General features: G+C 37.2%; 1 pseudogene; it reads left to right on the top strand.

Moving 5' to 3' along the window:
• The first annotated feature begins 3,334 nt into the window (after positions 1-3,334).
• On the top strand, positions 3,335-3,453 carry LOC118144705 (small nucleolar RNA U13; annotated as a pseudogene).
• The last annotated feature ends 20,398 nt before the right edge of the window (positions 3,454-23,851 follow it).

Below are 23,851 nucleotides of genomic sequence, written 5' to 3'. Positions count from 1 at the left end.
TAGTTACGCAAACATAAGCATTGTTCTGAAAAAAATTAAATGCATATATATCTTTATCTTCATAACTCACAACTGGGAGTGTTATACCCAGGAGGCTTTGTTACAAGCTTTATTATTATTAGTTATTATTATTATACTTGAAGTTCTGGGATACATGTGAAGAATGTGCAGATTTGTTACATATGTGTACATGTGCCATGGTGGTTTGCTGTACCCATTCAACCAATCATCTACATTTCTCCTTATGATATTCCTCCCTTAGACCCTCAACCCTCAACAGGCCCTAGTGTGTGATGCTCCCCTCCCTGTGTCCATGTGTTCTCATTGTTCAACTCCCACTTATGAGTGAAACATGCAGTGTTTGGTTTTCTGTACCTATGTTAATTTGCTGAGAATGATGGTTTCCAGCTTCATCCATATCCCTGCAAAGAACATAAATTCATCCTTTTTTATGGCTACATATATTCCATGGTGTATATGTGCCACATTTTATTTATACAGTCTATGATGGATGGGCGTTTGGGTTAGTTCCAGGTCTTTGCTATTGTGAATAGTTCTGCAATAAGCGTGTGCACGTGTCTTTACAGTAGAATGATTTATAATCCTATGTGCATATATTCAGTAACGGGATAACTCTGGACCAACTGGACCTAATAGACATCTGCAGAACTCCCCATCCCATGATCAGCAGAATATACATTCTGCTCAGCACCACATCTCACTTATTCTAAAATTGACCACATAATTGGAAATAAAACACTTCTCAGCAAATGCAAAAGAATGCAAATCCTAACAGACAGTCTCTTAGATCACAGTGCAATCAAATTAGAACTCAGAATTAAGAAACTCACTAAAAACCTCAGAACTACAATGAAAACTTACAAAGTATTATTTATCCAGTTAGCAAATATTTTTCTGTAATTCTATAGTAAGCAAAAACTTTTTATAGTTTGGGTAGACAGAAAGCGACAAGTTGGGAAGGCAACTAAACTTGTTTTACCAGCTGTTCAGGCATTTTTGTATCCCTCCTTGATTTGGAGGGTTTGACCTTGAATGAATCTTATCCCTCAAAATCAGCCCTTACAATCTTATGCCCTCCCTCTTCTGTTACAGTAGCTGGGCCAAGAGGGAAGGTTGCTTGTATAGTTTTTGCTGCAGTGCATTCACGGTGAAATACAGATTCCGCCTCAGTGGGATGTCAAGATGAGGGAGATTCACATCTCTGGTCTTCAAAATACCATGATTTGGGCTTTCTTGGAAGTAAAACAAGAAGAGATAAATAACATTTGTAGTTTGACAATTAAAATAGTAATGTGTGTGTCAGAACAGAAAAAGAAACATATTCCATTAGGGTACCGACTAAAAATATAAAGAAAAATTATAATCTGGTACTCTCTAGTGGATTATTGTAGCCAAGAAACAATGATCCAGTCTGCACTCAAAAAAAAAAAAAAAAAAAAAAGTTAGGGCTGAAATCTAGTATTAAATGTTTTCCTTGGAAGCAATTTCTTTAGACCCCCCTCTTTTTTATTAAAGAGAAATTATAACAAGACCAATTTGTGTGCAAAATAAGTTTTAGACTTATTATACTTGGCCTGGTTATTTTGCATAAAATGCAGCCTGATTGTCTGAAGTCAGGAGTTCAAGACCAGCCTGGCTAATATGGTGAAATCCCGTCTCTACTAAAAATACAAAAATTGGCCAGGTGTGGTGGCACACACCTATAAGTCCCAGCTACTTGGGAGGCTGAGGCAGCAGAATTGCTTGAACCCAAGAGGCGGAGGTTGTAGTGAGTCAAGACTGTACCATTGCACTCCAGCCTGGGTGACAGAGCGAGACTTTATCTCCAAATAAATAAATAAATAATGCAGCAAGAATTGATTGGCCATATAGGATTCTTGAAGTTGACCATGCCAGAAATTTACCTAAAAATATGCTATTTTAGTTAAAGTATTGTTAAAATGATCAGTGTCTCAAATTATTTTGTTTTAAAAGACATTTTTTGAATTTATGCAAATAACTATTTTGTCATAAAATCACAATCCAAATTTTAGGACTCAAAGAGAAAAGCAAATTTCCTTACAAAAACGCACTTCACCTAAATAACTCAAAAGAAAAAGATTTTCTTGACCATGCTTTAACCATAGCAGTAGCTTTCAAACAACTTGTTTGTTTATTTGGGAAATGCCATTTACAAGCCAACAGCTCATGAAAACTGTCTATCAGGTATGATAGAATCTAGGAAAGAGGCTCCCTACTTATTACTATTTTCTCCTAATAACCCCAGGTAGCAAGATTCTATGTCAATCATTTTTTATGGCACTATTTTGGGCACCATCATTTTTATTAGCACAGGGATAGCTTCAGTTAAAATTCCATAGCAAGGCAGTAAATGCCTCTCAGGTGGAAATTCTCAGTTCAGTTATTGTCATTGGGAATTATTTGCAGGTTTTTTTTTGCAATCAGCCCCAATAAATGTGCCACAAATAGCTATGAAGTGGAAGATTTGTCCTGACTGCCACTACACCCAATACTTGGTTTGCTCAGGCAATTTTACTAGTTCTCCTTTTCTGTGTTCAATTAACATTTACCAAAAGAGCAGACTTACATGCCTTCAGTTTTATAATACCAGAAAGGGGAAACATTCCCCAGTCAAATGTAGTACCCATTTTCATAAGACATTTAGGTAAAGGGCTTACAGCTACTTTCTGTAAAGTTTGTTTAAACATCTTAAATTTTATAATTCTTTTAATTTGTATGTTTTCATCTGTTTGTCTGTTTTGTCTTGTTTTGTTCTTAGCCCCAGATCATTTTACCTTTCCTTTCTTTCTTTCTTCTTCTTTTTTTTTTTTTATTGAGATGGAGTCTCACTCTTGTTGCCTAGGCTGGAGTGCAGTGGCATGATCTCGGCTCACTGCAACCTCTGCCTCCTGGGTTCAAGTGATTCTCCTGTCTCAGCCTCCCAAGTACCTGGGATTACAGGTACCCATCATCATGCCCAGCTAATTTTTGTACTTTCCATACAGACAAGGTTTCATCGTTTTGGCCAGGCTGGTATTGAACTACTGATCTCAAGTGATCCACCCATCTAGGCCTCCCAAAGTGCTGGGATTACAGGAATGAGTCACAGTGCAGTCATTCCCCAGATTGTACCACCAAATGCACAAGGAATCTTTTTCTTGTTTCAATTCACAATGTTCACTTCCCAGTCCCTCAGCAAAGACCCCATCTACTACATCTATGGCCTGCTTCCCAATAGGGATGTCTCTTGTTATGAGAATCTCAATGTCCTATAAACATCTGTCCCTGTGTCCATTAAAATTCTGATAATTTGGTCCTTTTGTAGTTCATGAGCATGATGATTGGGTGTTCATGAGCACATGTGAGATATGCCACCCTCTGAACCTTGTTATGACATCGTCATAACATTACCCGTACATTACCCATCTGACCTGAGTGGGGAATAATTCTGATAATTGTCTACCTTCCATAGGAATTTCTTCCAGGAAAGAAATATATCCTAACTCAATTCCATATCAGAATTACTCTCCCTGATACTCCCTTCAAAATTGAAGACCGAAAAAGTCACTCTCTTCATGTACACCTGGAATAGTTTGATTTCAGTCCCTATTTTCTTCCATTTGACTCAAATTTACACCATTCATAGACTGAGGATTTAATGATAATAAATGCAACTATGGTGAAGTGTGTATTTTAGAAGGGACTTATGATTTGGGGGAAAATTCAGCATGGGAATGCTTCTCAAAATATAACAATCTGCCTTACTAAGAGTTTTTGGGGAATCTACGAGAGTACTGATTATGTCATTATTTGGGAAAAAAATAAGAGGTCTTTGAAATGCATATTGTCTTCAAGAGGACAGTTTTAACACTTTACTAAAATGAAACCTTTTGAGGCAAACTCATGGCATCCATTGAGTTGATGAGTAAGCTGAGTTGCATTAGTGCACAGGATTTCTAATCGGATCATGAGACGTGAACAGAGACAATGACATCTGTGGAGCTTTTCCTTTGGTAGCCACTTTCTTGAGATGACTCCATGAGCAAACCTAACTGGGATTGTTGTGAGTGACACCATCACAGCCACCAAGTTTATTGGTAAATTGATAAATCAATTATAGGGTTTTGATGCCAGAAGGATAACATATTAGGCATCTTTATTTTTCAATAGCAGAAACGAAGGTGCTTCACTTTTGCTTTCAGTAAACATCTATCTCATTTTGAACTAACATAGAGTAGCAATTACCTTATAGAAAGAACACAGTGCTCCTTTTCATAAGACTTCATTTCTTATATTGTCACTTAGCAAAGACTGCTGCAGATTCTTCCTTGAGAACTTCCCATTTTCTGTTGATTTCCTTAAACATTTCTTCAGGGTTGAACAAGTTCTGTTGATATATTGCGTCCTGCAAAGAAAACTGTATTTGTGGTCAGAAAATGAGTATTTTAGATCTCTTATTCTGATGTACTTACTTGGCAAACCATTTTACTTCATGGAGCATATTTCATTATGTATGATGTAGAAATAGTTATAATTTCCTAATAGTATACTATTACTGTTAGCTAAAATGAGGTAAATGTGAAATCAGTTTCATAATCTGAATTGCAATATAAAAAATGTAAGAGAAATCAAGAAAATATTTTTAAAAGGATCTAGTGATTTACTTTCAAATACAGGGGAGCACAAACATGCATAAATAATGTTAAAAGAAAAACTTAAGATGCAATAAATTTAAAGGGGTTTAATCGAGCAATGAATGTTTTGTGAATTAGGCAGCCTCCTGAGGCAGAGTAGACTCAGGCTCCAGCACAGCCAGGTAGTGGAAGAAGATTTATGGACAGAAATAGGAAAGTGTAGTACAGAAAAAGGGTGTGAGGTACAGAAAAAACTGGACTGGTTACAGCTCAGCGTTTGCCTTGTTTGAACATGGTTCTAACAGTTGGCTACATATGATTGACCAAAACATGGTGATTGGCACAAGTGTAGGCTGCGGTCTGTTTACACGTCCACTTGCTATAGTTCAGACAATGGACAGAGAAACCTTTAGGCAGAACTTAAAATATGTAAGGAGACAACAGGAGAAGTTTTGCTGTTAAACTTGTTATAACGACAAACTTCTTTGGAGATTTGTATTTAAGAAAAAATTGTAGAAGGACGCCTACATTAGGGAGCTAAGGAAATTATTAGCAAATATTTTCTGTGATCAGAGCAGATGTTCAATGAAAGTAGTTCCTATTATAGATATACAAGAAGAAGTGAGAATTAAGTGTGTAATTAAGCAATTGTTATGTAAGCCTTGGTGCTACAAAAGAAAATATGGCTTATGGAGAAAGTCAAATGATTTGGGGGATTAAGTTGTGAAACAGAGACATGTATTCTAATTGTTTTGAATCCTAGCATCCTGTGTAGTTGCAGTCTAGCTCAGGGATGGAGGGCAAGCATCTCTTTAAATGCCATTGATGTGAAGAGTCCAGCTCCTTGCAGAGTGAGTGTTGAATGATGCCTTTTTAAGTGCAGGACTAAGCAGTAGTATCATGAGGGAAAAAAATTGCAAACATTTCAAAACAACAGAAAAAGAGTATAGCATAACATTCTCTCCACTCAATTTTGCACATCGATTTTAAGAATAGGAAATGATTATAAAATGAAATTTTAACTGATTTGCTGAGAACAATATCCAGTTAAGAACCAAAGAAGGGCACTGTATGAATTGGTTATCAGCATGAGGGGACTTTTTTTCCTCTTCTAGGTTCTTGTTTATGTAATTCTGAAGAAACTGCAGGAACAGTCAAACGAGGAGCCTAGACTTTCCCAGCAGAGCACAGATCCCCAGAACACACACTGAGTTCCTTCTTACCCAAGGATATCAAACCTGCTTTCGGAATGTATCAACAGGAAACAGGCCCTGTTACAGCAGGAAGTGTGAAAAGGGTAATGGGAAGCTTTTATTTTGGGGATGCAAACAGATTATAAGCATAGAAATGTCTAGCAGGTTGTCTCAGGGCCAGTTTTAATATTGGGAGTCAACTCCTCTGTAGAGAGATTCTTACAGGTTTTGAAGATTACAAACAGCGGGATAATCCGATTTAAACTGTGCTTGACTTCTTCATTAGCTTCATGTCTGAATAATTTTTTTAGGCTCCAATAATATCTAGTATAATTCTACCAATATTTTTATCCTATTGTTTTTCTTTTTACGCACTTAATGTACTTTAACAAAACCGTGGAAAGAGACCTCTTTGCATTTGCAGGACGGTTGGACTTTCCGTTTCCTTTTCCTTTGTTTAAAGCTAACTTACAGCTTGATGAGAGAGATCTAAGATACCCAATTCATTGTTGGTGGGACTAGGATATAAGACCGGTGTTCCCAGTGCTGTCTCGAGCTGTCTCGAAAATGCCTTGAATCCTGGACCAGAAGCAACCTGCAGAGAAGAATCTCCCACCCATAGTATCTGTGAGAAAAGCAGCATCGCTGCTGAGGAGATTTGCAGGAGCTGAAGTCAATTGCGCTGTGGATAAATTCTAATTTGTAAATGCTGCATCAGACATTGTGGGATGACATCCATTGAAGGATGTTTGCCCTTTTGCTTCCTTGTACTTTTACTAAGAGTAATTATACATGTTTCCTATCCTTTCTCTAAACATGACTCCATGACAATACTTTGAAGACAGTCTTTACTAGCAAACTCTGCTACCATTTCTCCTTGATTCCAGGCTATTACATTCAGCTGCCAGCTGTCAGCTGAAGCCAAACACAGGAGGCGATATATGTTGTGTTTTCTCTGCTATTCTTTTCCAAGTTCGGCAGAACACTAGAGAAAAGTCTCTTTTATTTAAACTTCCATATTTAAATTCCAGGTCAAAGGTAAATAAAAATAAAAACATGCCTTTCCCTTCCTTATATGACCTTACCCATTGTAAAAAAAAAAAAAAGCTTTAGGTAACAAGGTATTTAGTTTTATTTACATGATTTCCACTGACTAGGTGAATTAGGTTGTATTTCTACTTTATATATTTAAATGATGCCTTTTTTATTTTTATTTTTAATTTTTAGGGACAGAATCTCACTCCTTCACCCAGGCTGGGGTGCAGTGATACAATCTTGGCTCACTGCAATCTCTGCCTCCCTGGTTTAAGCAATTATCCTGCCTACTACAGGTGCCCACCACCACGCCCAGCTAATTTTTTCATTTTTAGTAGAGACAGGGTTTCACCATGTTGTGTTGACCAGGCTGGTCTCAAACCCCTGGCCTTAAGTGATCTGCTTGCCTCGGCCTCCCAAAGTGCTGAAACCACAGGCATGAGCCACTGTGTCCAAAGTAAGTGATGCCTTGATCCTGAAGAAGAAAAGATGAGAATCGAATGTACCTCAGCTCCTCTTTGTGAGAAATGAAGAACTGAATAAAATCATACTGAATTAAGCAAATACTTGTTGAGAACCTACTGTGTGGTAAGGTGTAAGGATGATAGGTGTTAAAAAGTGATATAATAATAATTAAGGAATTTGTTCTTTCTGTAAATCACAAGGTACTTAGCTATTAACTGTCTCTTGGGACCAAGATAATTCATGCTTCAGGGGCCTACAGACTTAGGGCAGAGACTGTCTATAGATTTGAGGAGAATCCATTAACTTTAAATCAAATATTCTCTCCAGAGTACTGCTGATGTTTTACACATAAACTTTAACTTCTCAATATCCCTGCATCGGGAGCAAAAAAAAAAAAAAGGCGGGGGGATCATTTTTTTCCTGAGATGCACAAAGGTTGAAACCTAGAGATGACTTGTGATGTACCCCAGAGAACAACAGCAAACACTGACAGAGTTCAGTCGGTGCAAGACTGTACTCACCGTCGATATATATTTATGGACTGATCCCCAAATAATATTCTGAAGTAAGTTATATCATTATTTTACAGTGAGACCGTTGACACACCATGAGGTGGAGTTGAAAGTGCCGGACCAAAACAACCTGCAGAGAAGAATCTCCCACCTACATATCTGTGAGGAAAGTGCATCAAATTGGAAGTGAGGAGATGGGGAATTGGAAAACAAAACATACTAATCGTTACTTTGCGTCTTTTAAACCTTTATTTTTACAATTACACTACTGTTATAGAATATTAAGGAATTTGATCTTAACAGAATCGGGGATTTTTTTAAAAATAAGAAACATGATATTTTCAAGATAACAAAACCACAAAACAGTGTTTACCATTTCTTCTTTGCTGTCTGTTTGTAGCAGCCTGGAGTCTTCCTTTAAACAATTCTCTGACTGGTGTGCCAAAGTTTCCAATTTTCGGAGACATAGTAAACACTTTCTGCATTCTGAATCAAATTGTCTGGACAAGGGGTGCAGTTATGCGCTTTGAATGCAAACTTTTTACTTTATTATCATCATCAAATTTTGGCTTCATACCTTCCCAGAATAAACCCTGCGTCACCCACAGTGAGGCTGAACTCTGTAACGGAATGGTTCACATGTTGCAGGGCTTCATCAATTTCAGCTTCTCCGAGGCAGAACATAGTAAAATTCATATAATCATTTCCACTTGCAATGGGCCTTTAACGTAGAGATAAAATTAATTTGGGGATGTCTTTACCAAAAGGTTTCCTTTTCCATAAAAATTGATCAGAGTTTTCCTCTCGTATCAATCTTTCCTTTGTATATATGACTTCTCATCATTTATAGTGTTCCCTTGTCTGCTTATTGTTTCCTGTCAACTAATCTTACTGTCCCAATTTGGCTAAAATGTACTGGACCATTGGATGGATTAAATAATAAGCCCTGAATTTATGTTTCAATTCTGAGAGTTAAGAAAGAAAATATTTTATAGATAATGGAGAGAACAAGTAATGCACTTTTAGGAGTGATTTGAAAACATGCTGGTGAAGAACATTGGAGAAGAACATAAATGAACAATATGCTTAGTTTAGGACTCTGTTACTAAGTCTCAATGTTTCATCAGTTTTATGGAAACTGTCTTAAGAAGGAATAGGGCCGGGCGCGGTGGCTCAAGCCTGTAATCCCAGCACTTTGGGAGGCAGAGGCGGGTGGATCAAGAGGTCAAGAGATCGAGACCATCCTGGTCAACATGGTGAAACCCCGTCTCTACTAAAAATACAAAAAATTAGCTGGACATGGTGGCGCGTGCCTGTAATCCCAGCTACTCAGGAGGCTGAGGCAGGAGAATTGCCTGAACCCAGGAGGTGGAAGTTGCGGTGAGCCGAGATCGCGCTATTGCACTCCAGCCTGGGTAACAAGAGCGAAACTCCGTCTCAAAAAAAAAAAAAAAAAAAAAAAAAAAAGAAGGAATATATTCACAAAAGAAGGATGATCAAATGTGCAAAAGGGGAACCAAAGACCAAGAATTTGACCAAATGTTTCTGGCAGTTTTATAGAAGGAAAGATGCTGAAGTGTCCACAACTCTGGTTTATAGACAGACCCTGTGTTTAGAATAAGAAATAATTCATGGCCGGGTGCTGTGGCTCACGCCTGTAATCCCAGAACTTTGGGAGGCCGAAGCGGGCCAACCATGAGGTCAAGAGATAAGACCATCCTGGCCCATATGGTGAAATCCCTTCTCTACTAAAGAAAATACAAAAATTAGCTGGGTGTGGTGGTGCATGCCTGTAGTCCCAGCTACTCGGGAGGCTGATGCAGGAGAATCGCTTGAACCAGGGAGCTGGAGGTTGCAGTGAGCAGAGATCGCGCCACTGCACTCCAGCCTGGCAACAGAATGAGAATGAGACTCTGTCTCTAAAGAAATAAATAAATAGAAATAATTAATTAGTGCTTCCATGGTCCAGATGTTGAGTTGTTTAAAGCTCTTTAATATTTTTTGTTTGGAATCCCTGCCAACCAATATCCTGACGATTGTAAAAGTTATGGTGAAAATAGCATAGACGTCGGTATTTGTGGGGTTGGAGAACATGTTGGATTTGTAGGTCTCCATGCTGGATGCTGTCACTGTATTCAAGGTTGATGGCTCAGAGCTGGGCCTCACTCAAGCTTGCAGTGACCTGCTACATACAGAAACACTGTTGGACACACAGTGATTCTTCAAACATTTACTTGATTAAATTTCAATCGAAAGGAACTATGGTTGACTTTTTTCCTCTGTCATTGGTAATTATGTAAATGGCATTCACTACGGGAAAGTTAATTTTCTAAATTATATGTACTAGTGTTATTGAATGCCAATTGAGTAACCGTGGAGTACTTGACAAATTGTACTACAGGCAGAAATATATTTTGGGGGCTTTAAAATGCTTGTAAAGAACAGGAACAATTAAACCACAGCACTTTATAGAATTGTTTAAAAGAGCTTAGTCCTTCATTGTTGTAAGAATTTTGTGGTAAATACTCTTATTTTCCAAATGAATTTTTATGCTCAAAGCTACCTAAACTCGAATCTAAAGTAATAGCTACGTTAAATATATTAGGAAATTTGTAACTAGAATTAAAGATACACTTACAAATTTGAATGACTGGATAAAACTCTGTGTGTGTGTGTGTGTGTGTGTGTGCATGTGTTTCAATCTGACTTATTGCACATATGCTGTTACCGGTGGAACAAAATGTCTCCTTGCACCCAATTCACTCTCCCAAAACAGCCAGATTTATCAATTTATTTCTATTCTTTGGGAGATATTTAGAATTTTATAAATGAAACAAAATGAAATATTACAAATGAAAGCAAATGAATATAAAATTTCCCCTCTCCTCTTTACACAAATGGTAACAATATGTTTACATGGTTTTGCGCCTTTTATTTTATCTTTTAAATGTATATATGGACACAATTTCATATCAGCACCTAGACAGTTTTCTCATTCTTTCCTTTTAAGTGTATAGGATTTCATTCTATGGATCCATCATGATTTATTTTAGTAGTTTTCTATTGCCTTTTAGACTGCTATCATTTTGTATTACAGAAAGAAATACAGTATAGGGAACCTTAGTTACACATAATTTCACACATGTGCAAGTATATTATTAAGGTAAGTTTCTAGATCAAAATTTGTGTGCATTTAAATTATATTGGATATTTAAAAATACCTAATATCTACTATCCATAAATACTATTGCAAATGATACCTCATATCATTTCAAGCTGCAATTATCTTTTTATGTTTGTAGTTGCAACTCACATATACATATATATAATGAAATATCAGATGTATTTCCTTTTCTATGAAGTCTGTGATTATATATCCTTTGTAATTTGTTACCCTTGTTGAGTTACTTGTCTTTTCCTTGTTGTTTTATTGTGTCATGGACATTAATTCCAGCAGACCTGGAATCAGCCTGAGCAGTGTTTCTAAAGACCCACATGGAACTGACCTCTGGATAAGCCTGAAACATACTGATTCACAGTGTAGCTTTGTAATCACAAGTATGGGAATTTGGGGGCCACATTATAGTAGCTTGTTAGCATTGTTTATTGACAATGTGGTTGATGCTTTGCCCTGGTTACAATGAGATCCTGAGAGAACTCTGCTGCTGAGGTGGGTTCCCTGGAAGGAATATAACAATTTTCAACTGAGACTCCATTTTGGCTCCTTGGTACTGAGGTTCCTTTACATGTCAGTGGCTCCTGATTGAAAAGAGAAATGGAGTCTTGATAGGATACTTAGTGAGGAGCAGGCGCCTGCTCCTGACCTTTCCAGACCTCTTGTGAAATAGACTTTGGCTGATACATACCTTTACTTTAATGCCATTGTTAAATTGTATCCTTATATTGTAATAAACTGTAGATTTTTTTAAACAGTGTAATTTTGGTTAGTGAGTCTTTAGCAAGCACCCCTATTATCTGATACCGTTGGTGTATTTTTCTACTGATATTAGTGAAGTTAAAATTTTGGATAATATGAGCTACAGTTACATTTTCCCAGTTTGTCTTTTGACTTTGCATATGGTAATTTATCCCACATAGATCCTCCATTTGTCGAGTAATTTTTAACAAAAGAATTTTGCATGTGAAATTTATAAGTATATTTCTACATTTACATTTCAATGTAGCTGAAATTTTTTTGTTCTAAATTAAAGGTATGACTTCAACTTTGTTTTCCCCTCTGGCTAAATAGTTGCTTTATGGCATTTATTAAATAATCCCCCATATTCTTTTAATTACTATATTTTTAACTTACTATACATTTCTTAGAAATCATTTGTGTATATTTCAGTTTTAATTTTGTTCATTCTACTTAACTATTCATATGTTAGCACCACATGGCCTTAATTATTTATCTTTTTAGTGTATTTCAATAACTCATACTTTTATACTTTTATTTTTAACTATTTCAGCTAGCTTATTAAGCCAATTTTTAAAAAAATAAATTACATTTTGAAGTATCAGTTCCTATTCTAGTAAATATTTTTCTTAATATACATATTGATTTCTCCACATCCTCTCCAGCATCTGTTGTTTCCAGATTTTTGATGATCACCATTCTAACTGGCATGAGATCGCATCTCAATGTAGTTTTGATTTGCATTTCTCTAATGATCAGTTTCAATACCCCACCTTTCAACAGGCCCTGATGTGTGATGTTCCCTTCCTTGTGTCCATGTGTTCTCATTGTGGAACATGCAGTGTTTGGTTTTCTGTACCTGTGTTAGTTTGCTGAAGATGATGGTTTCCAGCTTCATTCATGTCCCTGCAGAAAACATGAACTCATCCTTTTTTATGGCTGCATAGTATTCCATGGTGTATATGTGTCACATTTTCTTTACACAGTCTATCATTGATGGGCATTTGGGTTGGTTCCAAGTCTTTGCTATTATGAACAGTGCTGCAGTAAACATACATATGTATGTGTCTTCCTGTATGTTTAATCCTTTAAATGTATAATCCTTTGCATATATACCCAGTAATGGGATTGCTGGGTCAAATGGAATTTCTAGTTCTAGATCCTTGAGGAATCATCACACAGTCTTCCACAGTGGTTGAACTAATTTATACTCCCACCAATAGTGTAAAACTGTTCCTATTTCTCCACATCCTCTCCAGCATGTTAATGACATTTTAATGATTGCCATTCTAACTGGTGTGAGATGGTATCTCATTGTGGTTTTGATTTGCATTTCTCAAATGACCTGTAATGATGAGCTTTTATTCCATATGTTGGTTGACTGTGTAAATGCCTTCTTTTGAGGAGTGTCTGTTCATATCCTTCACCCAATTTTTGATGTGGCTGTTTGTTTTTCTCTTGTAAATTTGTTTAAGTTCCTTGTAAATTCTGGATATTAGTCCTTTGTCAAATAGATAGATTGCAAAAATTTTCTCCCATTCTGTAGGTTGCCTGTTCATTCTGATGATAGTTTATTTTGCTGTGTAGAAACTCTTCAGATTAATTAGATGCCATTTGTCAGTTTTAGCTTTGGTTGCCATTGCTTTTGGTGTTTTAGTAATGAAGTCTTTGCTCATGCCTATGTCCTGAATGGTATTGCCTAGGTTTTCTTCTAGGGTTCTTATGGTTTTAGGTCATACATTTAAGTCTTTAATTTATCTTGAGTTAATTGTTGTATATGGTGTATGGAAAGGGTTCAGTTTCAGCTTTCTGCACATGGCTAGCTAGTTTTTCCAACATCATTTAATTAAAGGGAATCATTTCCCCATTGCTTGTTGTTGTCAGATGCATTTCCTGGATACAGCACACCAATGGGTTTTGACTTTTTATCCAATTTGCTGGTCTGTGTCTTTTGATTGGGGCATTTAGCCCGTTTACCTTGGGGTTAATATTCTTATGTGTGAATTTGATCCTGCCATTTTGATGCTACCTGGTTATTTTGCCTGTTACTTGATGCAGTTTCTTCATTGTATCGATGCTCTTTACCATTTGGCATGTTTTTGGAGTGGCTGGTACTGGTTGTTCCTTTCTATATTTAGTGCTTCTTTCAGGAGCTCTTGTAAAGCAGACCTGGTAGTGATGAAATCTCTGAGCAATTACTTGTTGATAAAGGATTTTATTTCTCCTTTGCTTCTGAAGTTTAGTTTGGCTGGATATGAAATTCTAGGTTGAAAGCTCTTTTCTTTAAGGATGTTGAATATTGTTCTCACTCTCTTCTGACTTGTAGGGTTTCTGCCAAGAGATCCACTGTGAGTCTGATGGGCTTCCCTTTGTGGGTAACCTGACCTTTCTCTCTGGCTTCCCTTGGCATTTTTTCCTTCCTTTCAACCCTGGGGAATCTGACAATTATGTGCCTTGGGGTTACTCTTCTGAAGGACTATCTTTGTGGTGTTCTCTGTATTTCCTGGACTTAATACTGGCCAGCGTTGCTAGGTTGGGGAAGTTTTCCTGGATAATATCCTGAAGAGTGTTTCTCAGCTTGGATTCATTTTCTCTGCCACAGTCAGGCACACCTATCAAACATAGATTAGGTCTTTTCACTTAACCCCGTATTTCTTGGAGGCTTTGTTCATTTTTTAAAATTATTTTTTCTCTAATCTTGCCTTCTCTTTTTATTTCATCGAGTTGATGTTCAATCTCTGATATCCTCTCTTCTGCTTGGTCAATTCAGCTACTGAAACTTGTGTATGCTTTGTGAAGTTCTATTGTTCTATTTTTCAGCTTCATCTAGTCATTTCTATTCCCCTCTAACCTGTTTATTCTCATTAGCTTTTCATCAAACCTCTTTCAAGTTTCTTAGTTTCTTTGCATTAGAACATGGTCTTTTAGCTCAGAGAAGTTTCTTATTACCCACCTTTTTAAGCCTGTTTCTGTCAATTCATCAGGCTCATTCCCTTGTTGGTGAGGAGTTGTGATCCCTTGGGAGAAGAGAGGCATTCTGGTTCTGGGTGTTTTCATCCTTTTTATGCTGGTTTCTTCCCATCTTGGTGGATTTTATCTCCCTGTGGTCTTTGAAGTTGGTGACTTTCAGATGGGGTCTCTGGGTGGATGTCCAGTTTGTTGATGATGAAGTTATTTCTTTCTGTTTCTTTGTTTTCCTTCTAACAGTCAGGACCCTCTGCTGTAGGACTGCTGGAGGTCCACACCAGACCCTGCTTGCCTGGGGATCACCTGCAGCAGCTGCAAAACAGTAAGGGTTGCTGGCAGTTTCCTTTTCTGCTATCTTTGTCCCAGAAGGATAGCTGCCAGATGTCAGCCTGAGCTCCCCTTTATGAAGTGACTCTTTGGATGTACAGGGGTCAGGGAGCTGCTTGAGGAGACAGTCTGTCCTTTATAGAACCTCAAGTGCTGAGCTGTGAGCTCCTTTGTTCCATTCAGAGCTGCTGAGCATGTACATTTAAGTCTGCTGCAGCAGAGTTCCTAACTGCCTTTTTTCCCAGGTGCTCTGTCCCAGGAAGGTGGGGCTTTATTTCAAAGTTTCTGTCATGCTGCTGCCTTTTTTCAGAGATGCCCTGCCCAGCAAGAAGGTAGCCTAGTCACAGTCTGCCAGCAGAGGCTTTGCTGAGCTGCTGTGGGCTCTGCCCAGCTGCTGTGTGAACTTCCTTGCAGTTTTGTTTATGGGGGTATAGTTAGAACTGTCTCGATAATGGCAGTCTGCCTTTGTAATGGTGGACTGTCTCTGTAATGGTGGGCTGCCTCAGTAATGGCAGACTGCCTTGGTAGTGGTAGACTGCCTTGGTAATGGCGGACGCCCTTCCCCCACAGAGCTGGACGGTCCCAGGTCCAGTTGTGCTTGCTGTGAAACTCTCAATCCAGAGCATTTCAGATTGCTGGTTTTTGTGGGGGTGGAACTGGCCTAGCCAGATCACCTGGCTCCCTGTTTCAGTTCCCTTTTTTTTTTTTCAGTTGCTCAGGTGACTCTGTCTCCCAGGATTTCCAGTCACCAGTTGAAAAGCCACCCAGAATTGTGTGAGTTTCTGGGTGGAGACCCGCTGTGCCAGCTGAAACAGCTGCTCTAGGGCATCATGGTGCTTTTCCACCTGGGATTCTCCTGGTCTGTGGGCAGTAAAAATTTATTTGGAAATGTGGTAATCACTCACCCTCTGTGTTTTCACTGGGAACTGCAATCCAGAGCTGTTCCTATTTGGTTATCTTGGATCTGTAGTGTGGTTTTAAGAAAAGTACATACTTTGCTCCTTCAGAAGCAGTTAAACAGTACTTCTAAATATATTATTTTTAATCATTATAGATAATATATACATGTATATAATTATATAGTAACATAATTACATATAAATTCATATTTATTGAGTATTTGTTACATTCATGGTATGTTGATCAATAATTTATATAACTATACTAAATGAGCTTCACAATTAACTTATGCATAAGCCACATGGAGAGTAAATTCTAAAGTAATATCTCTCTAAAGGTATTAAAGTTTACTTGTATCAGAATCACGTGATGGTGCTTGTTCAAAGCACAGGTCTCTGTGTCTCCCCGGCCTTCTGACTGAGTAACATTAGCATTTGTGTTTGAACATCTCCACTTTTTAACCAACACCTCAGTTGAGATGTTTGAGAATATGTTTACAAATTGTATTCACTAAAGAAGGGAAGCTGTGGGAAAGATATGCAATTTTTTGCCTGTTATCCTGTAAAAGAGTTCCTTTCCACATATTTTATAAATACTTCCTGAGTTACTCAGCAAAAAACAAGCATAGAACTGTTAGGGAAAGACCTAGGTAAAGTCTTTTTACTTGTCCTTCTGTCTAGTACCCTCTGGGCCTTGTTAAGAAGCATTTATTCATTTTACAAACCCCAGGAGTTTTCTTGTAAACTTTCTTTTCCTTCTCTTGCACAGAAAATTACTGCTGTTGAGTCTAACCAGAAACGAACTTGGAATAGTAATTGTATTTGTGCAATGTCTCTCTGTTTCCTGTGATCCAGGAAGTGGGCTTAGTGCTGGTAATAAAATAATAAATGGAGAAGTCACAGTGTCTGCTTTTGCGGAGTCTCTGGGTATAGTCAACACTAAAACATTTTACTTTAATTTGTAGAACTGTAAGTTATAAACAAAGAATGTAATTATTCCTATTTTAAATATGAGAAAAGGGAAGTTAAAGAGGCTATGTGATTGGTTTGTGGTTGTACTTTAGTTAAGTAAGATTATCTAAATTATTCTACTGATTCCAAGTTCTGTATTCTTTTTACTATCTAACGCTGTCTTTCATACTTAGATATTCTGCACAGATTTCAAACATAGCTATTTTATACAACTTAATTAAGCCCTAACCTATGTTGTCCTGATTTTCATTTTATTTGTGTATATCTCAAGGTGCTGTCCATCATACTGCATTCAGATCATTAGAAATGGAAGTCAAGAAGAAAGAAAATTAAAGGAAAACATAATATTGGGAAGCAACTGACCAATTCACATGTTGTCTTCTGGATACTCAAGGAAGGGTGTAGGTAAGTGATTCTGGTATGAAAAATAATATTTAAAATGACTGCAAAGAGAAGAAAGGAAGAAAGAATCAATTTTTGGCTACTGATTCATTCATCCAGAAGTTTTATTATGCAAATAAAGCCCTTATTTGTGATATCCTGTTTTTCTCTTTGCGTAAAGATAGTTGGTCCACGTTGCCCAGGCAGCCTTCCTTTCATACATTAAATAATGTCTGTTCTTACAGAAGACAGGGTCTATTTTCCCATTGTGAAAATAGGCACAATTCATATTTTCTTTTTGATTTTCAGAAAGCCCAAAGCTGCAAATGGGAAAAGTAGAATAAATTCCTTTGAAAACTAAGCAGACAATCAATAACCAAACTCTGTGCATAGTATTTTGTTGCTCAAAATGGAGACTGGGGAATACAGGGAAAAAAAAGATTCTCATTGTTGAGAAACTTTCAACCTGCTTGGCAGTACAAAGTATGTATGTTTGAAAATCCCAATAGCATTTTATGTAGCATAAAATTAAGAAGCAAGTGAAGATTAGGTATAATAGGAGCCCTGAAGAAGAGATGGCTCCAAAATAATGGGAAAAAGCTTTACCTACAAAAGCAGACTTCAGTTCACTATTGGTGGAAGGGCAGGCTTTAGATGAACACACAGGAGATAGAAGAGGCCTACAAGGCAAATAGTTGCCATGGCTGAGAATATGCTCATGGAAAAGTGAGTTGATTCAGTATTTTTGAACTGAGGGTTTATGTTACAAGATAAATGATCTAAGACAGCACATTGTGTTGTAATTGCCTGTTATTTTTATTCCCTTCTAGACTTTATGAGGAGAGGACAAGGAATATATATATATATATATATATATATATATATATATATATATGCACTAGTTTATTTGGCAAATATCTACAGAACCATGTGTCAAAGTTCTTCTAAGAGCTGAGGATAGACAAGGTAGGAGAGATAAGAAAGCTAAGTTCTCTCCTGCAAAGGAACTTCCATTTCAGTGGGGCAGTACAAGATGCACACACACACACACACACACACACACAAACACACACACACATACACAACACAAGAAAATTTCAGACAGTGGTAAGAGTTATAAAAGGGAGGTTAATTTAGTTTGGGTAATTAGATTTAACCTCATTGAAGAAGTAATGTTTAAATAGAGACTTGAATCACAAGCGATAGATGGTCATGGAGTTGTGGAGGCAGAGTATCTAGAAGAAGAAAATAGCAAGACAAAAGCCTTAAGGCAACAAAACGAATTTCATTTGCTGAAAGAGTGGAAAGAACATGAATTTGCCTGCAATAGTGTGAATGAGGCAGCAAGCAATAGGAGATCTGGATTTTTAAGTTCCCCAGTGGGGATGTGTGTTCAGAGACCAGTTTTTCCCCATCATACATTTTAGGCTGTCTTGCAGAATTTGCATTGACAAGCCATTTATTTCAAAGGATTTGTGAATTCATTCGGTTTTCCTGGTACATTCCTGAGTTGGTTCTTGGAAACAAAAGTTCACAGTGTGAGTCTCCACACACTATTCTGTTTTCCAAGTGGGAGCTGCACCTTACTCCTGTCTCCTCTCTGTCATTTTCTCTCCATGATTCCACATATTTAGACAAACTTAAAGAAATTAATTTGCCCAAATGGTACAATTTATAATATATGTATTGGAGTCAAAATTTGAATTAGGCAATGTGAGATTTCAGAACCTGAGATACTAAAAATAATACTGTTTGGTCTTCCCTATATGCAGAAACTAGGTGTAAAACATAGAGGCTGGGCATGGTGGTACACTCCTGTAATCCCAGCACTTTGGGAGGCCAAGGTGGGCAGAATACAAGATCAGGAGATTGAGATGATCCTGGTCAACATGGTCAAACCTCATCTCTACCAAAATACAAAAAAATTAGCCAGATGTGATGGCATGCACCTGTGTTCTCAGCTACTTGGGAGGCTGAGGCAGGGGAGTCCCTTGAACCTGGGAGGTGAAAGTTGCAGTGAGCCAAGATCAAGCCACTGCACTCCAGCCTGGTGACAAAGCAAGACTCCATCTCAAAAAAATAAAAACTATAGCTACAAATAAGGTGTCCAGTCTGATGTGGTCATTTGGGTTAGGTTTTCAGTACTATAAACTCTCCAGTACTCAGCAAGATACCATTTCTGAAATGAAAGAAATATTAGAAAGTATCTTGCAACAGCTGAAATCTCTTCAAGCCCAGACCATGAAACTTGCAGAAAGTCTGCAGCATGTGGCTGAAAAACTCTGTCGTGAGCTCTACAACAAAACTGGAGGTAAGAGTGTCCTGGTGATGCTTCTCACATGATTATTTGGCAATGAAGAGCTGGAATTCTCACCAATGAAACTGAGAGCCAAGCATTATTTAACTAATGATCTGGTAAACTGAATAAAGTGTTTTGGCTTCAAGATCATGACTGGTTATTGGGAACATACCGTTCATATGTATCTGTGTCACCATTGATGAAGGGACTCTTCAAATGCAGACACTTAAAACAATGAAAACGATTAACTGAGAATAACTAAAATAACACTGTGAGTACATAAAATCCCAGGTTATGTCTCAATTTATCTTGGCAAATGTTCTTACAAATCCTTTCCTAGCAAGAAGTTGACAAACTCATAACTGCGGTTATCAAATTTTAAAAGTCATACAGGAACTGGTTCAAAAATGCAGATAACCAGAATTCAATTCCAATTTTTTTTCACAATCTGTATTTTAATATGGACCATAGATGATGAAAATACCAGTGATAGGTGAACCACCATGTTTTGATAAAAATACTGCTGAAGACTCAAGGCAGACTTAGGAGATAAACAATAAAAATACTGCTGAAGAAGCCTAGAAACATGACTTCAGTGTAGGTGTGTGTATTCCTATTCTCTGTTCCTTTTAGGTTTTGTGAAGATCCTCTTCATTACAGTCAGCTGTCTCTTCCCTGTTTATCATGCTTGCTTAGGAAATGCCGTACATGTTCAGGGTTCCACTTTTTACTTACCTTTTAGGAACTTAAAGTATGGCAAAGTCTTCTCATCTACCGTACACACACCACTTCCCACCTGAAAGAGACATCCCGATTGTGTGGATATCCAGTAAATAATAATAGGCAGAGTTTCACTTTTCCAAGGAATTCTTTACCACATGACTGATGATCTCTGTGGTGATAATTTTCTTAATTTCTAGTTTTTCTAATGACCCAGTGTACATACTTTCCTTTGTTGGTTGCGATATCTTCAGAAAGATAATTCACTGCTTGACAGGCTGAGATTGGAAGATGGCTTGAGCTGAGGAAATCAAGACCAGCCTGGGCAACATAGTAAAAACCCATCTCAAAATTTTTTTTTTTTAAATACATAATCCAGATTTTTTAAATAACACAAATGGTCTTTGAAATTTTCATCTGGGTATATAGATATAAAAAGAGAAGTCCTGAAATAAGTTGCATAATTAAACTATAAAATCTGCATGCAAATATACTGTTTCTTAGTCTTATTAAAATTCTCACATATTTTTGGTTAGATGTTAGTTGAGGTTTAATCTGCTACTTTTTACTTCTTACTTTCATCTTGCCCAGTAGACATTCTTCCATCCATTCATCTATCCATCCATCCATCCACCTACAAAAGCAGTATTTATCTACCCATTTAGTTAGTATCACTGCTAGTACGGTTGCAGAAATTATTCAATGCCTACTGATGCATACCTGACAAAACACACAGGATTTCTGCTCTCATGGACCACTTACTCTAGTGACGTGTTAGAATTAAGTGTATTTTAAAATGTAAAATTAGATGATCAATGTCTTTCTTTGTGTTGCTATAAAAGAATGCATAAGTCTAGGTAATTTACTTTTTTTTTTTAAAGCTCTATTTGACTCCCATTTCTGCAGGCTTTACAAGAAGCATGATGCCAGAATCTCCTTCTCCTGAGAGCCTCAGGCAACTTCCACTAATATTAGAAAATGAACGGGAGCTGGCAGGTCATGTAACAAAATTCCAGGAGGCAGGAAATTGGGAAGGAACATGCAATGCTCTTTTTAGCAATCATTTCTCCCAGCAACTGATAGAGCAAGAACTCACCAAGAGATTTGCTTCCTTGACCAAGAACCTTCCATTAGGCCCCATCTCAACACTGGGGATCAAACACCTCCCATCAGGCCACAACTCCAACAGGGGGGATTACATTTCAACTTCAATTTGTAGAGGAGAAACATCCAAACCATATCAGCATCCTTTGAAATAGGAAAATGTAATTTCTCTATCAAAGTATATTACACTTAGAGCCATGTTTGAACAGACATCATTCTTCCGTAGATGCAATATAGCATTTGTGCTCCCAGGAGAAAGCACTGAAATGATTACGTATTCAGTGCAATCATTGGTATTTTATAGTTAAGTAAACTGTGTTACAGAGAAGGTAGATAACTTTTAAGTGGCAGGAAAATCATATAAATTTGGAGTAGAACACATATCTTAGTTTTAGTCTGAAAAAATTTTTGTTGTTTTGGGTGACATGCTCTTTCTAAGAACAAGTATGAAAATTGATGTGCTAAAAAAAGAGGCAGGTGACCTCATGTTTCCAGTAAACTCATTCTGGTATCTAGACTATAATTTTATCACCTTTGGAAGAATGGATATTTAATATTTTATTTTAGAAATAAACTGTGATTATAATGTTTGGTCTGGATGCGAATCCCTGCTCTGTTGCTAACTATTATGTGTTTTTCTTAATCTCTCTAGGATATAAAGTTAAAGGTTTAAATTGTATAATTAAAAAAATCATTTTAACCTTTTAGTATAAACTAAAATAAGTAGAGAAAATATTTAAAAATAAAATATGCTGTGACTAAATTTATTTTCCCCCTTTTTAAAGGTTTAATGTTATAACGCATGGCACCATCACAAGAAGCAGACACTGTGTGGCCATCCTCAATGGAATGGCTTTCTCAAAGAACTGCCAAGAGTTGAGGCAATGTGTGTGTGAGAGGAGGGTGCAATGGTGAAGCTGGAGAGCCTCCATCAGCCTCCCTAAACCATTAGGTGAAGGTGATTTTTTTTCTTTCTAGCTGCAACTACCTACAGAGTTGCGCCAGTGCAAGGGCTACTTGAGACACTGGGAAATGGAATATAATCAGGAAAGACTATCTCTCTGACTAGTATGAGAGCTTCATGTTTCCTGTTCTGGATCACCAACATTTCTGAGCTTGTGTCCAGTCACAAGAAGTCCTGTTTATAGGCCACCAACCAACCTCAGAAACCCCTAATGTCATCTACCTTCTTGGCTTAGCGATAACTTTTAGCTTTCTTTCTTCTCAACATCTAATATCACTTCCCTGTTTTTATATCTTTCTTACACTTGGAGGACTTCTCACTTTTGAGAACTTTTTGAAGTAGAGGAAATACATGGAAGTAACACCATTTCCCCTGACAGTCAAGTAGTCCACGAGAAATTTGCAGTCACTCCCCAGATTGTACCACCAAATGCACAAGAAATTCTTTTTTTGTTTCAGTTTATAGTATTCGCTTCCCAGTGTCTCAGTAAACACCCCATCTACCATGTCTATGGCCTGTTTCCCAATAGGGATGCCTCTTTTTATGAGAATCTCAATGTCTTATAAACATTCCTCTCTTTGTCGATTAAGACTTTGATAATTTTCTCCCTTACATGGAATTTCTCTCAGAAAAGAAATACATCCTAAGCTCACTAAGTTTACTGGTTTGTTGATAAATTAATTTGGGGGGTTTAATACTAGAAACCATATCAGAATTACTATCCCCAATATTCCCTTCAGAAAGACTGAAGACTGGAGAAAAAGTCAATCACTACATCTGCACCTGTAATAGTTCGAGTTCAGTTCCTATTTCCTTCCATTTGAGTAATACTTACACCTTTCAGGTTCTGAAGATTTAATAATAATAAATGTAAATACTGTGAAGTATGAGTGATTTTACAATGAACATACAATTTGGGGGGAAATTTAGCATGGGAATGTTTTCATGAAAAATATGAAAAAAACAATCATTATTTTGATTCTGTTTACTTAACGGTTTGCGGGAACTCTACAAGAGTACAGATTGTGTGATTATTTGGGGTAAATAAGACGTTTTTGAAATACATGTCTTCAAGAGAACAGTTTTAACACTTTTCTAAATTGAAATCTTTTGAGGCAAGCTTAAGGCATCAACACATTGTTGCTGAGTAAGCTGAGTTGAATTATTTCCAAACAGGTCATGAGAAATGAACGGAGACGGTGACATTTGCATAGCTGCTCCTTTGGTAAGCACTTCTTTCTTGAGATGACTCCATGCACAAATATAACAGGGTTCGTTGTGAGTGACACTATCAGAGCCACCAAGTTTATTGGTTTATTGATAAATCAATTTAGGGGCTTTAATACCAAAAAGGATAACATGTTATAAACATATTATAGATCTTTATTTTCAACGATGCAAACTGAGGTGCTTCAGTTTTGTTTTTTGTAAACCTCTTTCTC

The sequence above is a fragment of the Callithrix jacchus genome, chromosome 9 (genome assembly GCF_049354715.1).
Source record: "Callithrix jacchus isolate 240 chromosome 9, calJac240_pri, whole genome shotgun sequence".
Classification (NCBI taxonomy): Eukaryota; Metazoa; Chordata; class Mammalia; order Primates; family Cebidae; genus Callithrix; species Callithrix jacchus.
This window is presented reverse-complemented; position numbering and strand designations above follow the sequence as displayed.